General features: G+C 48.5%; 1 pseudogene; it reads left to right on the top strand.

Moving 5' to 3' along the window:
- The first annotated feature begins 7174 nt into the window (after positions 1 to 7174).
- LOC113622370 (uncharacterized) lies at positions 7175 to 15239 on the top strand (annotated as a pseudogene).
- The last annotated feature ends 534 nt before the right edge of the window (positions 15240 to 15773 follow it).

Genomic DNA, 15773 nt, shown 5'->3' with positions numbered 1-15773 from the left:
CGGCTCGGGTGTCCAGCAGTCCAAACCCAGAACCAGAGCAAAGTTTCTGTAAGGCATTTGGCTGGTCCCCGGAAGTGTCTTTATCTGCCAGAGCCCGGTCCTGCCCTCAGGCTTTTACTAGCCTCTGTGTGCCTTTTGCTGCACTCCCCCCCAGAGACCCTCGGTGAATACTTGCTGAATAAATGCATGAATGGGAGAGCAAAGGCGTGGGTGGTAGAAATCACCACAAATGCTGAACTCTCCTTTTGTGAAGACACTGGGGTAAAATGCTTATTTATGCTTTCTTTTTTCATCCTCTCCACATCACAGTGAAGTAAGCACCATTATGGCTCCAGGTTTACAGCGAGAAATTGAGGCTTTAAAATGTTGGGACTTGGCCTAAAGTCAGAAAGGTGCTAAGTGGCTTTGAATCCAGGCCTGTCAGGTTCCAAAGCCTGAACTGCCGAGCACTACTTTAACGTGAATACAGGCATCAATGAACTGTGGCTCCCAAACACTTCTAGAAGGGAGCCGCACACAAGGCCACAGCAGCAATCACTCCCTGACCAGGGATGTTTTCCCGTCACTCACTGATCTGACTCTATGAAATAGCCCTCTGTCTGCTGCTTCCCCATCAGGGTCAGACAACTATGTCCAGTCACCCACCGGATCGAGCGATCTTTGGGACTTTGAAGGCCTACGTTTGAGCGTGTGGATTAGCCCCTAACCTGAGACCACCCCCCACCAGCCACAGAAGGAATCCCTCAGGAATCCCAGCATAATGCCAATGAGAGAGGACTTAAGGAATCAGGCCAAGTAGAGGAGAAGGCAATAGACAGGAAGTCAGGACGTGAGAGAGTCGCGAGTCAGCAGTGTGCGTTAGCTGCCAAAAGAAAGTGTAAACTTCGATTGTATCACTAGGAGCATAGTGTCAAATAACAAGGTGACATTGCGCTTCCTCCTTGGTCAGGCTGGAGCTGGAAGGCAGGGTTAAGGTCTGGTTCCACATTTTCAGGTTATCAGAGTCAAACCGGAAGTTGTCCAAAAGCGCAGAACCAGAACATGCAAGGGGATGATGCTGTCATCCTTGTAAAGGCTGAGGGGCCTGCATTTCTTTTCCTGAGGAAGAGAAGAGGTGAGGAAGTTGGGAGAGTGGGCCCACCAGCCCCCAATTACTAAGTGCCAAGCTTGGCTACATGCTTTTTCCCAGAGGTTTCCCTACGACTGAGGCTATAGATTTCTTCTGCCTAATTCAAAGTTGAGGATAGGACTCAAGTGAGGATATAACAGGAAGCTAGATTTGGACTCATGCTGAATGAGTGCCTTTCTATCAGTTAAAAAGAGAGCCAAAGAAGGAAACAGTTTTGAAGAAAGAAAAACCTCAGCGAACCTCCTTTCTTTTGTGTGACCTGCACAAGTTACCCAACTTTCCTGAGCTTCAGTTTCCTGTCTGAAAGATGCAGGTGGTGTACATGAGAATCCAACAGCTCGTGGTCTATGGGAGCAGTGCAGTGCAATGGTTGCACACATGGCTCTGGAACTTGGAATGCTGGGATTTAAACCTCACCTTAGTGTTACCTTGTTGACTGATTTTAACTTCTCAGTGCCTCAGTTTCCTTATCTGCAAAATGGGATTAATATGTGTAAGGCTCTCAGAACTGTACCTGTCAATAAAGTTAGCCATCATCATCCTTACCCTGACTCTTTATATATGAAAGTGACTGTCACACTATCTAAGACATAATAGCCGCTTCTTTTTTCTCCTCCCCCTCCCCTCAAGGCAACTCTTTCAGGGTGTCTCTGGGATACCAGATAACTTCTAATCTCTAGACTTCTGGAGAATGTTTCCAAATAGTACATCTATTTACATAGATTCAAAGGCAGCTACCTACCTCCATCTGAATACCATTTTAGTGAAGAGGCAGAGCAAAAAGAAAGCCACCCCCTACTTTTAGAAGTTTCCCATTCTTATGAGTGTACTTTACAGATTACAGTGTCTTCTATCTCCTTGACTTCATTCCCTTACCAGTATGTGACTTGGCAGGCAGGAAGAACACTGATGAGGAAACTGAGGCTCAGAGAGATTCTCTGACTTACCCAGGGCCGTTAAAACCTGAGTAGGTGAGCCAGGACTTGAATGCTAGGCTTTCTGACTCTAAACGGCAGCATTTACATCGAGAGTTAACCAGCCTCTGGCTCCTAGCCCCACACGTATTCTCGGCCTGGAGTTCTGCTCCAGGAAGCATGAGAACGTCACTCAGCCAGGCTCCAAACCTTGAAACCAAATCCCTGTAGTATTATTATTATTTTTTAATTTATTTATTTTTGGCTGCGTCGGGTCTTCATTGCCGTGCGTGGGCTTTCTCTAGTCATGGCGAGTGGAGGCTACTCCTTGTTGCGGCGCGCGGGCTTCTCATTGCAGTGGCTTCCCTTGTTGCGGAGCACGGGCTTTAGGCACGTGGACTTCTGTAGTTGTAGCACGCGGGCTCGGTAGTTGTGGCTTGCGGGCTCTAGAGCACAGGCTCAGTAGTTGTGGCGCACGGGCTTAGTTGCTCCGCGGCATGTGAGATCTTCCCAGACCAGGGCTCGAACTCGTGTCCCCTGCATTGGCAGGCAGACTCTTAATCAGTGCGCCACCAGGGAAGCCCCCCTGTAGTATTAGAGAGGACCAAGAAGGTGGGATGAGCCTGGAACCCCAGATGTCTTTGCCTGGAGCCTGAGCCCTTAGAGCTGGAGACCTCAGCTGGGCCGCCCTCCGTTTTCAGGTGGCCAAGGTGGGCAAGAACTAAGCCACCAATGTCAAGAGCCCAGTACCCTCACCAGCAATGTCCAATCCTATACCTGTGCTATCCAATACAAGCGCTACTAGCAAGCTGGGCTCTTGAGTACTTGTGGATGAACCATCATCACCCTCGTTTTATAAAAAGCTCGGTCAGGGAGCTTGTTGGCAAGTAGCATTGCCAGGACTTGGACCGTCTTGTCTTCCCCAAAGCCAAGCCCTTCTTTCACCACTACACCAGCTTCTTGTCCCACTCCCCAGGGAGGGTTTGTGCACCCTTCTGAACCCAGACAGGTGATTGGGTCATGTCTGCCTGTGCAGAGGGCCCTCCCTTCCTGCCCGGCTCCACCTGGACCCAACTCCAGAAGCCACCTGTGTTGTTCTACTGATAACAGTGTTTGCCCTTCCAAAGCCAGGGCCATAAAAAGCAGTTTCAAAGTTGCTGCCGCAGAAATGTCAACATGAGGGGAGGCCAGTCATGGTTTCTGAAGTGGAATATCACCTCTGGGCTGCCTCAAAGTCTGCCAGAAAGATCTTCGAAGTTTAGGAGCCAGGAATCTAGACCTGCTTCTATCCCAAACATGCTGTCCTGCCTTGGGCGTGTTGCCTACTTTCTCTGGGCCTTGTTTTTGTCATCTGTGTAAGGAGACGGTTGGACTTGAAGACCTTCACAGGCACTTCTGTCCCTAAAATGTTTAACGTCCTCTGCTCTGGATCCTACGGGTGGGCAACACCCAGACTCCCCGGGTAACGTCTGTGAGATGCTTTATGTAGCAACCTTCCGAACAAAACCCCCCCCAAACCTGGACCTGGATTTTTTTCAAAACCTTCAACAATGTCGCCATTGAAGTGGTAAAGGTACTCATTAATATCTTGTAAAAAGCAATTTTGTGATTTTCTTAATGTAGGAAAACAGCATCCCCCAATCCCGACACTGGGCCCAGAGCCCCAGAATATTAACCATAGACCGCTAGGATTCTACAGAGCTCAGGTGTTTGGACAAATTGCCCGTGCTTGAGAACACAAGGCAATTTTCTCAACTTTTAAAATGTTTTCTCCCACCCCCGCCACCTTTTTCTGGGATTTTCACCCTTGCTCGTAACTTAAACCACAAATAAAGCTTTAAGCCTCTGTGTGAGGACTGGAGCAGTGGCCGCCAAGCACAGCATGGCTCACGTGGGCCCTTCCTCTGCGGCTCCGGAAAACAGCTCTGCAGAGGACAGCAGAACGTTCATTTTTCTTTTTCTTTTTTCCCTCTAATTGCATAGAATATTGCCTTCTGTGCGCGGTGGGGAAAGGGCAGATTGGTGTTGATTCGTGGTGGGCAGAGAGAGATTGGCTGTTTTAGGTGAATCAGAACCAAGCCATGGTAGCCCCAGAGATTCACCTGTTCCTCCCAGGTGAACCCCCTAAGATTGGCTTCCACTGAAGTCCTGTACTCTAGAACCTGGGACGTATAGGTATTTGCTCCATGTTTGCAGTTGAGTGAATGCACTTGTACATTTTTTTTACTCTCACCACTGGGATAAGCATTCACATCCTCATTTTGTAGCTGAGGAAACCAAGACCCTCAGAGGCAAGCCAACTCATTTGGGGTCATTCCCAAGGTTACCTGGTAGGGCCAGTGTGCGAACCCAGGCTGGCACCAGACTGGACTCCTAAACCCATGCTTTTTCTGTGTCTGCCTCTCAGACACACGGGCCAAAGAAACACTGTATTCTCACCTCACAGCTGAAGCCCAGGCATGATGGGCAAGGCTTGCGGAACTAGACTTCTCTTCTCCAAGCACTCTCTCCCATGGCTGCCACACTTATCCCCGTGGGGATGACGCTTGTAACAGAAATGCCAACTCAACCCTCTTTCCTGCCGCCTGCTAGATGTCACTACTTGGGTTTATGCTCAGTTCTCTGGACAGAGCATGGCCCATAGTTGGTGATTATTGTTAGTTAAATAAATAAGTCAATGATGGTCTACAGATACTATCCAAACCTCAACTCACCTTATCCACTATTAAGTCCCCATTGCCCAGAAAGGGCTTGGCAAATAATTGTTCAATGAATGAATGGATGGAGGGATGGATGAATGAATGAAGGAATGCATTTTCCCTTCCTCCTGCCATCCGCCGCCCCCCCTCTTCCCCCCGCCATAGTTTATCTTCCGGACTGCCTACTTCTGCTGAAGACACAAACATCCCCCTCCAACCACTCAAGCTAAAAACCTGGGACTTCCCCTTGGATACCCCTTCTTTTACATGACTCATCAAAATTGGTTACCACATTCTTTTAATTCTGCCTCTGACTTGTCTTTCACGCCTATCCCCTCCTCTCCAAATCTGAACTTACAAACTTCTTGCCTTTATTGATCAAAACTCTATTGGGAAAAAAAAAAAAAAAAAAAAAAACTCCATTGGTTACAAGGAACAAAATCCCAACTTAAACTTGTTTAAGGAAAAAGGGGAGATTTAAAACAGAAGAATATAGCTGCCATAAAGGTGATGAAATGATGATGATGGTGATGACGATGATGATGATGTTTGATGTTGATGCTGGTGAAGATGATCTGTCCTTTGGACTTAGTACCCTCTTGAATGGTTTTCCAGGCCTGTGTGGAGAAGGCACAGGCTTTTGACTTAGGAGATCTGGGCTCAAGTCTTTGCTCTGCCAGCTGGGTGACCTTGACCAAGCTGATTCCCCTTCTCCGAGATTCGTTTCTTTATTTATAAAGTAGTTCTGACACCACTGAGTTGTATGGAAGTCATGAAACAGGGGATGCTGAAGGAGGTATAAGTTCTGGAACACCATTCTCCTGGCCAAGGCCTCTATTGTCCCTGAAGTCTTCTTTGACCCCCACCGCTGAAGTGGGTTAGACACCCGCAACCCTCTGTGTTTCCTTGAGGCACTGACTCATTCACAGACATTTCCTAAGTGAGCACCTGCTCTGTGCTGGGAGCAGAGCTTGGAACAAGACAAAACCCTTGCCTTCTTGGAGCTTACATTCTTGTAGGAAGACAGTCAGAGTCCAAGAAATGAAATGACAATATAACTTCAGGTTGGTAAGTGCCAGAGGACTTGGGGGTTGCAGCCCCTCCATCTTTGCCCGTTCATGTGTTGGTCTCCTCCTCCGTTGTGAGCTCCTAGAAATCAAGAGCCCCAATCACTCAGCTCTGTAGCTCAGGTACCCAGCACAGTACCTACTATACTGTCATAGCTCAATCAAAGTTCATTACTCTCCCCCATGATCGAATCTAATGATCACTATAGCATCCACAATTTTCTAATCACAATTTTTTCTTCAATAAATAGTCCTTAAAGTCTTACTGTGTTTCGTGCTCTGGCCTTTCACTGCCAAAGAGAGAATTCTGTGCTGTAGTCCTGTTATCAGAGACCTCACGGAAAAGGAGAACATTCCAGCCCAGCTGGGGAAGCACTGTGGCGGAGGTTTGCAGAAGAGCTGTTAGGCATCCAGGGGGACCCACTTATTCCGGTCCTGAATCCTTCAGAGATCCTTCGAGCTGTCAGCCCCCTCAGGGTGAACAGGCTTTGGCTTTTCCCAGAGGAGGATGGAAGGTCAGGATTTTTACAAATCCAGGCTGTTGATCAAACAGCAACAGCCTAAAGTTAAGACATGTCCCCGATGAACCTCCATAATGCCCCTCGGTTCTGCTTACAAGTCACACCAGTCTTCCTGGGGCTCTGTCATTTCCCCACTGAAAACATGCCCTATGCCTTAGAACAAAACTTCCTGGCCTGGGGTTCCAGGTCCTTCTTTCTGAGCCCAATCCAAGCAACCCATACTTCTTCCCACTACCCACTCACATCAATTCAGCTCTGCCATCGATCCCCTGTGTGACTCAGGGCCCCAAACTCTCCCAGGTTTGGCTTCCTCATCTGCTGAATGGGGACTGATTTAACTGACTGGCCTTCACCACTTGCTTGCTTCCGTCCACCCATCCAACAAATATTTACTGAACGCTCATTATCTGTGGGGTGCTGTTTCAGGTGCCAGAGACACAGAAATGAATGAATAGGATAAAAGTTCCTGCCTTCATGGAGCTTAGATTCTAGTAAGGGGAAACAGAGAATAAGTGAATTAAAAATCAGAAAGAAGTGGTGTGTCAGATGGTGATAAGTGTGACGAGGACAAAGCAGGGAAGGACAGAGCACACCTAGGGCGGTGGTTCTAGTAACTTCAAATGTGGTGTTATGAAGGGTCTCACTGAGAAGGTGACATTAGAGCAAAGACACAAAGGTGGATGGCAGCAAGCCTTACAGCCATCTGGGAGAAAGTGCCAGATAGAGGGAGGAGCGGATGCTCTTTGAAGATTGAATTTACTCCCTCCCTCCCTTTCCTTCCTTCCTTTTTGACTTTATTTATTTCTTCATTCCAAAAAATATTTTTAGGCACATGCCAGCGGCCATGCACTGTATTAAGACTTGCAGGTAAGGAGAGGGTCTCTTGCTTTTAAGTTGACAGAGATGGACAAGATAAACCAACAGTCCCAGTGGAGGGGGTTATAGGTTTCTGCTGAAGAAAGAGTATTTCATGGCAGGAAGCCCACAGGCAGCCTGGTGAAGCCCATGGACCTCTTCTCAGAGTAACATTTTAAAATGCATAATGTAAAATGCAAATGATTGCAAAGGCAGTCAATTATTTTTTAAAAGAATTAAAAAAATATTCGATTGGCCAAAAAAGTTCTTTTGGGTTTTTTCCGTAACATCTTATGGAAAAATCCAAATGAACTTTTTTGGCCAACCCAATATACAGGAAAAATCAAATTGGTATAATTTATGAGTGTCTTTATTTACACATGAAATAATCACATCTATAGGTTTATTAACTTTGAAATTTCATAATATTGATGAGCATAGACCATTTGTGAGAAAATCTTTCAGAACTCTAGAGTGATATGAAAATTTATTTGACTTCTTTGGTGATAGATCACAGGTACAGCGGATATCACTGTGATCTGAGTCTATATTTGTAACCAAAAGAAATGGTACATTTTGGTAGAGGTTAGTGAATAGAATGATGCAATTATTTTCCCCCCATGCAAGTTCACAAAGTCTCTGATTCTGACCTTAGGTTAATCTGTGCTACTATTTACAATAGTCAGGTCATGGAAGCAACCTAAATGCCCATCGACAGACGAATGGATAAAGAAGATGTGGTACATAGATACAATGGAATATTACTCGGCCATAAAAAGGAATGAAATTGGGTCATTTGTAGAGATGTGGATGGACCTAGAGTCTGTCATACAGAGTGAAGTAAGTCAGAAGGAGAAAAACAAATATCGTATATTAACTCATATATGTGGAACCTAGAAAAATGGTACAGATGAACCGGTTTGCAAGGCAGAAATAGAGACACAGATGTAGAGAGCAAACGTATGGACACCAAGGGGGGAAACCAGGTAGGGTGGAGTGGTGGTGGTGGGATGAATTGGGAGATTGGGATTGACATATAGACACTAATATGTATAAAATAGGTAACTAATAAGAACCTGCTGTATAAAAAAAATAAAATTCAAACCTAGAGTCTGTCATACAGAGTGAAGTAAGTCAGAAAGAGAAAAACAAATACTGTATGTTAACACATATATATGGAATCTAAAAAAAAAAGGTTCTGAAGAACCTAGGGGCAGGACAGGAATAAAGATGCAGACGTGGAGCATGGACTTGAGGACACGGGGAGGGGGAAGGGTAAACTGGGACGAAGTGAGAGAGTAGCATTGACACATATACACTACCAAAGGTAAAATAGATAGCTAGTGGGAAGCAGCCTCATAGCACAGGGAGATCAGCTCTGTGCTTTGTGACCACCTAGAGGGGTGGGATAGGGAGGGTGGGAGGGAGACGCAAGAGGGAGGGAATATGGGGACATATGTATACGTATAGCTGATTCACTTTGTTATACAGCAGAAACTAACACACCGTTGTAAAGCAATTATAATCCAATAAAGATGTTAAATAAATAAATAAATAAAAATTAAAAAGAGTGAAAAAATTCAAAAAAAAAGAAACTCTGTGCTAGAGGTATACACATGGTGGCTTCCAAGAGCACAAAGGAGGGTTCAGGAGAAACTTTCTAGACGGGGTGACTTGTTAGCTGTGTTCTGAGGGAGGGTTAGGGGTAGCCAGGGAAATAGGGGTGGCGGGGCTCCAGGAAAGAACACCTGACAGCATGAAATATGCCTCATTGGGGGAACTGAAGTTTAGTGTGGCAGGAACTCAGGGTTTATGCAGGTTTGGGTGGGAAAGGAGGCAGGAGAGGTAGATGATGGGGTCAGACCATGGAGGGTCCTGGGTTCTAAGCTGCAGAATCGATCTGGAAGGTGGTGAGGAGCCCTTGATGGATTTAAGCAGAAGAAAGACATGTCACAATCAGATCTGCATACTAGAAAGATCATTTTGGCCACTGTGAGATGGATGGATTAGAAGGAGCGAGGGAGCTGGAGGGAAGAACAGTCAGGAAGCTGTTTTATTTTTTATTTTATTTTATTTTAACATCTTTATTAGAGTATAACTGCTTTACAATGGTGTGTTAGTTCCTGCTTTATAACAAAGTGAATCAGCTATACATATACATATATCCCCATATCTCTTCCCTCTTGCATCTCCCTCCCTCTCACCCTCCCTATCCCACCCCTCTAGGTGGTCACAAAGGAAGCTGTTTTAGTTAGTCCAGGCCGGAAAGGGCTATGAGTCCCAGGCACTGGCTAGAGAAGAGAAGAGGGGTACCAGAGACATCTAAGACCTGAACACTTGCGGAACTTGGGAGTCAATAGGGGTGGGGGTAGTGGGGGAAAGGGAGGGGTCACAGCCAAAGGGCAGCTCATCAGCAGGTAGGCAGCTGCGTGCGGGGGAGGAGCTGCCGGGCTGCCAGCCCTTCTGCTTGCCCACACCTCTCTGCCTTTGCGGAAGCTCCGTCTCCTTCCTGGGATTCCTGCTCCTTTCATGTCGCCCCTCTTTCCTGGCTCAGATCACCTTCCCAACTTCACCTCTTCATCTTGCCGGAAGGCCTCTGTAGCAGCGACAGGTCATCTCTGAGCTGCAGCCTAAACAGAAGAAGCCCTTGTCCAGCTCTGCTGAGACACGTGAGATCCCCGTCCAGGCAGAGCCCCCTTGAGCCCCTGTGGGTCCTTGATACCAGTCTCAGAGCCCGAGCAGCCAAGGTGGGACCTCAGTCTGGCAGCAGGGCGAGCCCGGAAACCTGCCTGTCCATCTGCAAGCCAACAACAGTCACACTGGAATCAACAAGGGAAATGGGAAGGGAGAGACCCAGCCTCTGCGCCTGCCCTGGGCCCCATGCCAGTGTGAGCAGGGCTTTCCGGGCGAGGATTTCCCCTCTGGAATGGGAATAGCAGCTGAGGGCGGACGAAGAGGGACCAGGAACGGCCTGTGCTTTCCAGAGGGCTTCCTTCCACAGTGTCTTATTTACTTTAGCTTCATAACAGCCCTGGTGTGTGTGTGTGTGTGTGTGTGTGTGTGTGTGTGTGTGTGTGTGTGTGTATGTCTGTGTGTGTACCTCCATGTACACACACATGCACACCCTTTCTCTGATTTACAGGTGAAAGAAATCAAGCCACAGAAGCTAAAGGACTTGTCTAAGGTGACCAGCTACTAGGAAGCAGAAGGTGGGTGAGGAAGAGTGTTGAGAATGAGTGCACCCCTGGGAAATCTTCAGGTCTGCACAGTCTGCGGGGAGCTCAGAAGGAAGGACTAGGGATTGAGCAGGTTCAAGGGGACAAGGAGAACTGTCACTGTGTCCTGTGAGGTCTCCCTGCTGGTACTCTCTCCCTCCTGCAGCCCAGCCTGACATCCCCTCAAGGCGGCCCCTGATGCAGGCTTCCAGCTGTGGCTCCTGGCGTGAAGGTCCCATCCCGGGTTCCCAGCCTACTCTCCTGACCTTCACCCTTGCCAGCGCCCTCCACTCCAGCCACACCTGCCACACTTAGCCGGCTGGCACCATTACTGTTTCAGGCTTCTGTCCTGGTAAACAAGCTGTTTCTTCTGCCTGGTGGTCAGAGAAGGGGGAGATGGGCAGGGCACCTCCTGCTGTAACCACATTCTCCAAAGTGGCACCTGTCTGACAGCAAAATGACACGAGAGAAAGTGTGAATGGAGGACCTCGAGACAGTAGAGAAGGTGGTCAAAGGCGGCACCTTTTTAACATGCAACTTTCCCAGCCAGCCAGGAGGGCCACCCTGGCCCAAGCCCACCAGGCTAACTAGCCCGTGCTGTTCTCACCTGGCCACCCCTTTGAGTGTTTGGCCCAGTGCCTGGAGCATCAGAGGCCATCAGGACGTCTTTGTGGAAGGTCTCGAGAACGGGGAGGCATGAGGCCACAGAGGGAAGTCAATTCCTCTCCCCTCTGCTGGGACTTCCCCCTTAGGAAGACAGTAGACTGTCTTCCTAGACCTGACCTCCCCCTTAGGAAGACCCCATCACTTGGGTCAAAAGCACAACTGTGGAGAAGAGGAGGTGGGGGGGGGCAGGGGGGATGAAGGAAAAGGACTGGGGAGGGGAAGGGGGAAGCAGAAGGGGGAGGGTGGGATGGAGGAGGGAGATGGAAGAAACATGGCGGGAGTTTAGCCACTTCTAGCAACAATCCCTGAACGTCTTTTGGCCACTGGAGGAGAAGTCCAGCCTGCCCAAAGAACAGAGGAAGTTAGCACTTCCTCTGAGGAGCCTGGAGGCCTTGTCATCTCCACAGCCGCATCCCAGGGAAGCTTGGGTGAGGGCTAGGCTGCCTGGGTCCAGCTTCCCATCAGGCCTGCCAGCCTGTGGTCAGATCCTTGGAAGACTTGCTTACCTGGGTCGGGTCCAGCCACCCTGGGTCGGGATGCCCTGTCTCAAGAGCCACTGGGGATGGGGTACAAATGTGCAGCCCGCCTGGGAAGCGTCAGCACCGTGACTCAGAGAAGGGACTTCCAGTGTCTGCTGTAAGACTCCTGAACCACTGGGGGACAGGGGTGCAGGGCTGGGTGAGAAGGAGTAAACACTTAATTTTAAAAAGGGCATAGTTGGAGGGGAGGTTTATGTAGGCTTTGAGGTGAAGCCTGAGCTATAAGAATAAAGGAAAGCATCCCTCGTGGAGACCTGACTTTGTGCCAGGTGCTGTGTAAAGTGCTGGCGATATGGAATTATTATGAATGGCCCTACGTAGTGCACGCCCACTGTGTTCACTCCACTGGTGATATAATACCACCGCCGACCCCGGAGGGGTCCTAGGAATCCTCACCTTGTCATGGAGGAGACTCAGACATTCAGCCAGTGTCTGGGGAGCCCCACTATCCAAGCCATCCTCGCTCTGTAGCTGCAGAAAGGGGGGCTGGGGCGGGGGGGGGGGACTGGTCACAGTTCAGAGCCCCTGGCACACAGGGTAGGAGCTGGAGGCATGCTCTGTGGCGTCCTCACCCACCACACCCAACCTCTTGGCAGTGAAGGCCCAGGACGGTGAGGCTCTGAAACTATTTCAGGGGAGAAATGTCCATTTGCAAGATTTCCGGTTCATCGCCAGCTGCCAGCCCCATTTCCCCAACGGATGGCAGCTTCTTGGTTTCTCCAGTGTCAGGAGGTGTTCAGTGCCATGGGCTGCGGCTCTTCTCTGTTTCCTCCCAGGGCAGTAATGACAGCGCACCCACGTGCTGAGAGAGCCCACGCGTGACAGAGCGCACAGGAGAGGAGCAGCCAGGAGGGAGGGAGGAAGCGCCGGAGCTGGGCTGCAGGTGGGCCCGGGAGCCAGGATTCCCCGCCCCCCCGGCCCCTGTAGGCTTGAGGGACCAGCTTCCTTGCAAACAGTGCAGCCAACTCTAAAAATACCCCTGCCCTGAGCTCCTTGGGTCTCCTCCAGAGCCTTCAGGGGCCTCAGCCCCTTCCCTGCAATGTCAAGGGGATGGGAGGAAAGTTGACTCGTGAAGAGGAGGGTTTCCTTAGTGAGGAAGGTATAAGGGTATTTTCTTCCTCTGCAAAACAGAAGGAGGACGCTCCGTGGGTTTTAGCAAGAACAACAACCACCACGACATAAGGCGAGAAGCGGCTTTGCCCATTCCCTTGTTAGTGATCAGAGGCCTGAGCCCACCTCAGGTCCCAGGCCTAGACGTGCATTCACAGCCTGGGAACAGAGAGCCGGGAGAAGGGCCTGGGTGGGAAGCTCCAGCTGTTCCCCGCATTAAGTGTGCGACCTGTGACTCCACCACTTGATGCCGCAGTTATAAAAGGGAATAATAATAGTGCTTACTTCACTTGGGTAGGGAGAGGATTAAATGAGATGCTATACATAAGGCTCTTAGCACACAGTGCCTGACATGTGTGACAGACTCTCAGAAAATGCTTATTATTATGATATATGGGAAGCTATAACTATGCCTGAATTCTAACTAAGATGCAGTTTAAAGGGAAATTTAATCAGAAGGCCAAGAGAGTGGTATTGGATAAAAAGAAGCGGGAAGGGTCTGAATCATAGAAAACTCAAATTTATTAATATTATTTGATAGATGGGGAAACTGAGGCCCAGGGAGCAGAAAGAAGGAGTCGCCCCAGGCCTGGCATTGTATTAACAGCTGCCTGCAGGTTTAATGTAAAATAACCGTGTGATGAGACCACTGAAAACCCTGGGTGACTGGAAGTCTGCCCCAGTAGGGGTTAGGAGAATGAGGCCTTGCACTTATACAGCATTTTAGTGTTGGAAAGCCCTTTCCAAGGGGGAGACAGACCTCAGCAGATCACTGCTTGAGGGTGAGCTCCATCAAGGTGGGTGCCTGATGGGCAAGGACATGGCCAAACAGAACTCATCCTCAGGGCTGGTGGCTGAATTATGCATCTGTAAATGGTAACCTTGAACCCAAGGACCACGGGGCAGAGGCACAGGCAGGAAGAGCTTAGCTGAGCCTAGAGAAGAATCTTCTAACCCTGCGCTCTCCAGTTTGGGAGACACTAACTAAATGTAGCCATTGAGCCCTTGAAATGTGGCTAGTCTGGATTTTAAAGACAATTAAAAAAGAAAAAACAAGTGTAAAGTATCTCATTAATCTTTTTTTATTAGTTCCATATTGAAATGATATTTTTAGATCCATTGGGTTCGATAATATATATTATTAAAATGAATTTTGCCTGTTCCGTTTTAGGTTTTTTCCTGTGGCTTCTAGAAAATTTCGAGCCACACCTGTGGCTTGCAGTACCTTTCTGTTGGGCGGTACTATTCTAACCGCTGCGTTTGTACAACAAGGGAGCAGGCTGTCTGACCAGGTGATGAGTCTCTCATCCCTGGAGATGTTTAAAAAAGCTGTTGTTCATGGAATTCTTATAGTTCATTGGATAAACTCTGTAATCCCTTTAATTCTGCTTCAGTGTGGTTCCCAACTGTGAGTCTCTGAGGGGCAGTTGTTCCTTAGACTATAAATAGATGTTACAGGAAAAAAGAGTGATAATCAATTTAATATGGAAAATTCTTGGTTGAAAAAAAAGTTAAGTGCCTCTATTCCAGGACCTCTCAGAACCTTCTAGATTAAATGTACACCGTGGACACTGTAGGCAGCATTCCCCTTAGTAAGTGAACTTTATGTTAAGTTCGTTCCTTGAGCATTGCTGTCCTCCAGTTCGCCAAAGAACATGGATTCTGTTGTCAGATAGCGCTGAGTACAAATTCTGGCTCAAATCCTAAGTGACCTTGGATATGTTATTTCACCTTCATCAATTGTAACATGAGGGGAAGAATATTCACCTCTCAGTATAGCTTTGAGGATTACACTGAAAAAACATAGAAAATGCAGTGTCACGCCTGATGCGTAGTAGGTGTTCAGCAAATGGTAACTAATTAACTAAAGCCCAGAAAGGGAAGTGGCTTTGCCAAGTTCACAGAAGAAATGACACTGCCAGAACTTGAACCTCCTTCTCTAGGTCCTTCTGGTTCACCTCACCTCTCTTTACCGATCAACAGCAAATAAGAAACCCAGTTCATGAAAAGAGATAGGAAGTTTCCTCAAATCTGGTATGATTTTATAGGTCAAGTCGGTTTTAAACGGGAGACAACTATTTCTTTCTGTCCCTCCTGCCTTGTCCCCTCTGTGCCAATCCCGGCCAAAGGAAGCGGCAGCCAGGCCTGGCGGGCTCCCCATCCCTCCCCTTCTGCTCCCGGTTCCTGTACCTGTGGTTCTTGGAGCCCCCAGCAGATGGGCTGCCCTTATCACCGGCTCCAAGCCAGAGGAGGAATCCTCAGGTCACACGCGGCTCCCTGGAGGGAGGGAGACCTTGTAAGTAAACACAGCCCCAGCGGAGGAAGGGGGGAGGGTCGATGGAAAAGAATCCTTGACATTTTCCTAACTGGATCAGGACTAAAGGCCACCAGGCATAGCTCTTATTGGCCGTTTCTGGGAAGAATCGCCAATCCAGGCAGCTCCCCTGGATTCAAGGCAGCCTTTAAATAGCCCTGGGAGCTGGGGCATTCCCAGTGTGCTGCTGCCTTGATCCAGGCCTAATCCCTTGCCCAGGACTGACCTTTCACAGTTTACAGAGCACTTCATCTCCTGGCTCAGGGGAGTCTCACAGAGCTCTCCGGAGAGAAGGGAGTTTATCATCAACCCCACTTTATAAATGAGGAAACTGAGGCTTGCATTGCGAATGACTCCCTCCTGGCTACACAGCTGGTGGTGGTCGAGTCTGGGCTGAGATCCACGTCCATTCTGGTGCCAAATCCAGAGGTCTGCCCATCACACCAGTGTCCTTGATTAAGGGTCTTCCTTTGTGCCCAGGATCTGTACCCCATTCCCCCCACCCCATACCAGAACCCACATTCCAGGGAGGAGTGAAGGTTTGAATGGGTGAATCTCAACATAATTCAGTGAATAAAGCCGGTTAAAAAACAGTCATACTGTATCATTCCATTTATATAGAACTCTAGAAAATGCAGGCTGATCTACAGGGATAGAAAGCAGATGAGTAGTTGTTTGGAGAGGGGAGACAGGAGGAAAGAATGCAAGGGGACACGAGGACATTTTGAAGTGATGGGTATGTAC

This window comes from Aethalodelphis obliquidens, unplaced genomic scaffold (genome assembly GCF_003676395.1).
Source record: "Aethalodelphis obliquidens isolate GAN/ISIS:26980383/991018 unplaced genomic scaffold, ASM367639v1 scaffold9, whole genome shotgun sequence".
Classification (NCBI taxonomy): domain Eukaryota; kingdom Metazoa; phylum Chordata; class Mammalia; order Artiodactyla; family Delphinidae; genus Aethalodelphis; species Aethalodelphis obliquidens.
Note: the sequence above shows the minus strand (reverse complement) of the source record. Positions and strands in the feature narration are given on the sequence as shown.